Source organism: Schistocerca serialis, chromosome 6 (genome assembly GCF_023864345.2).
Source record: "Schistocerca serialis cubense isolate TAMUIC-IGC-003099 chromosome 6, iqSchSeri2.2, whole genome shotgun sequence".
NCBI lineage: Eukaryota > Metazoa > Arthropoda > Insecta > Orthoptera > Acrididae > Schistocerca > Schistocerca serialis.
The window spans coordinates 334,493,048-334,496,616 of NC_064643.1; positions in this window are offsets into that span (position 1 = coordinate 334,493,048).

Here is a 3,569-nt window from a genome sequence, read left to right on the forward strand (position 1 = left end):
AGAGTTACTACTGAAAAACAAAGTCTGTGTTACTAGTAGGATGAACAGAATTTTACCACAAACTCTGGAAGCCAAAGCATCAAGAATGGTTTTCTGTAGAAAAACAGACATTCTTCTCCTCGTAAGAAAAGACAAGCGGAATATCAGAATGATATCAACAATTCATAGCGCTTCTGTTGTAAACACAGGAAAGAAAAATAGAAAAACCAGAGAGAACATATTGAATGAAGCCTTTGTGTGTAAATCAGTACAATATCCATATGAAACTAGGTGATTGTGTGGACCAGTAGCTTTCAAGCTATGCTTTTCTAACGAAATTGATGAAATGTACGAAAAAGGCATGTGTTATCAAATAAACTGTAGACTTTTCAATTTGTTTAGATTTATGATACCTTGAATTCAGAGAAAAAAGTATAAGGCGCTTCTTCACTTGTTGGCGAAAAGCTAAATTACCAATGATGATCTCTGGACCAGGGAGAAATGTGTCCAGTCCATCCCCTAGTGGAACAGGAAGAGCACAACGTTGTCAGATGTCATGAAGCAGTGTGAAACTGTGCCCATTTCAGACAGAGGAAAAAAGAAATTTTGTACCATAAACTATACTATCTGTGCTGCCACAAGGAAAGAAGTGAAACAAGATACATTTGCAAATTTTGTGCAGTTCCTCCTCGTAGAGACAAATGTTTGATGCAGAACCATATGTTAAAAAAGGCAGTTTCTGCAAATTAGCTATGTTTCTCAATGTAGTGTTATGTGGATAGTCATGATAGTAAATTTTATAACAAAGGAGCATGCATTAAAAATTATTGTTCATAATGTCAAGAAACGATTTATGTTCAAACACTGAAAGTTTAAAATAAAAACAATGCAAAGTTGATGAGAGGTAAATCTGTTTATGGGTACCAAAAACATACAGTTTTGCATAGTCAGACACCTGTACTGAAAGGTGATGAGAGGACCTGCACGACAGTTAACTTGAATGGGCTGCACTGTGATAAGCTGAAAAAAAAATACGAAGTGCTTAACGTGTTAGTAAGATCTGTTCACCCAATATTCTAATTGTTACACAGAGTGATTCACCTAAAACTTGCACTGCAAATATTTCAGAAATGGAAATTGTTGTTGATATACGGTTTTCACAGAGTGGATTGGTAGTCAGGGGCTCGGATTGTTAGCCAACAACAGGTTGTAAAAATACATTCTGTGCAAACACACACTTTTTCAAAAGGAACAATGACTATTGCCATCAACATACTAAAAATAGGGTCAATTAGAAATTCAATGGTGTTTGTTCCTGTGGCACCACAGACTAAAGAACCCCACAAGTGCAAACACTAGTTATGTGGATTCCGACCAGTAATGGGACAACTGACCATTACAGGTTGTGTTCAAAATGATCACTGGTAGCAGCAATACATGCTTCCAGTCTGGTATAAATGACTGCTGCAGACATGTTAGCATTTCAGTGGAGGTATCCAAACAGGCTCAGTAATACCTCGTTGCATATCATCATCTGTAGTTGGTATGTCTTTGTAGACATGGTCTTTCAGCTTTCCTCACAAAAAAAAGTCAAGAGGCATCAAATCCAGTGACCAGATCAGACAAGGTACAGGTCCCTTGCATCCACTTTAAAGATTTGAAAACAACTAGTGAAGACAAGCTGTGCTACTTCGTGCACTATGGGCTTGACAGCCATCATGTTGGTACCACAGGTTCCTCCTAGTCAGCAGAGGAATGTCCTCTAGCATCTGTGAAAAATAGTCTCTATAATCTCAACACCAATATTTTGTGTCACCAGTCTATTCAACAGTGCTCGAGATTTATGAAGTGATAATCATTTTTCCAGAAATGACTTTCAGCCCTATATGTGAAAACTGATAAAGAAAAGACTTATTCTTTCATTGTGTAAATGTAAATAATTTCTAACAACAATATGTTTTATTGTTTTTATGAACACTTTTGTACAAAGAATAATCGCACAATGCAAGATAATATCACTAAAAGAATGTATTGCTATTGTACTGTCTGTGAAAGTATTTTTCTTCTACTGTTCTCCATGATGTATGAAACGGCTGAGATCAAAGATTAAGCTGAGGTCTGTTCTTTTAAATACAGTAAAAAAATAATTGTGTTGAAAGAGGTACAAGTAAACTAAAATATAACGTACAATTTACTAAATGGAATTCTAGTGTATGGACTTTTATTTGTAAGTAGATAACCGCTATGAATGTTTTTAAGTTTTGTGCCCACAGTAAACAGCAAAGTGGCCAATAGCGCCTGGTATGGTGATACTTAATTATTGGTAACTGGTGAAATAATACTGATATTGTGAGCAGTCAGAACGGTGTAGGATTCTGATATTTAATCCAGCATAAAGGTAAAGGTTGATGTTATTGATTTTCTGTGGAAAATTACGTTGGTAAGAATACCCAGCCAAGATTGTGTTTTATGTGAGTGTACGGAGTGGGAATTTCAAACTGCAGAGATAATCAGAAATTAATTCTTTCGATCGATATTACAATATTTGAACTCTGAAGACAAGAACCACAGGAATTTATTATTTTTCTATCTTAACAGTGAAAACAAAATAAAAATAGAACAATCATAGACTTTATGTAAATGAAATAATTTTTGAGGCTGTGTGTAAGATTTATTTTTCTCAGAGTAATTTATCAGTGATTTAAAAAAAAAATACGACACCAATGTTGTTATGGGACGAGGTTGTGGTGTGATGCATTAATTATTTGGTGCATACATTTTAATGTTACTTACTGAATTAATGAAACAGCATTTCAATATTTATTTGTAGTGATAAGGTATGGCAGAATAATTCATTATAGTTGGGCTCAGTAGCACATAAATAAGAATTATAAGAGATTGTTTATTTCTTTTAAATAATACTGTTATCCTTGCTGCTACATTTTCATAAGTTTTATAATAACATGTACACACCACCATAACAACTTTAAAAAAAACAGAATAAAACCCAGCACATTGGTACCCTGGCACGTGGGGCCAGAGTACAAATATTGTAATTGTACTTATTGAAAGCAGTGTATTTTTGTGTGTGAAGAGTGCCACTGTAAAGTGTTAATGCTTGCTTTGTTTGCTTTTTCGTGTACCAACATAGAACGTACAAAATACTGTTGTAAATATCAAACTGACATCTGCAATATTATGGTAATTTTCTAAACAAACTGAATCTGAAGTGCTATATGATCTCATTTGGGAATTTGTAAGCAGTGCACAGTCCTGTTTCACCGACAACGTCGCCTGTCAGCTAAAGGTAGGAACAAATGCAAATATTGTCCCACTATACCAGCATACAAGTAAGATCTGTTGGTGTGATACAAAATTTTTACAGCATTTCAGTCAAAATCACTCCAGCCATAAGAAGTAGCAGTATCAAACATTTTCTTGTTACACAAACACAGATTTAGTTATAGTGATTATTTCTTGTGTTAGTTACATAATATTTTTGGGGATTTTAATTTGTTGTGAAAGCCTTAGAAGCAACTGATAGTAATTTCACCAGGCAAAGGGCAGGACCCAGCAATGCTCAATTTATG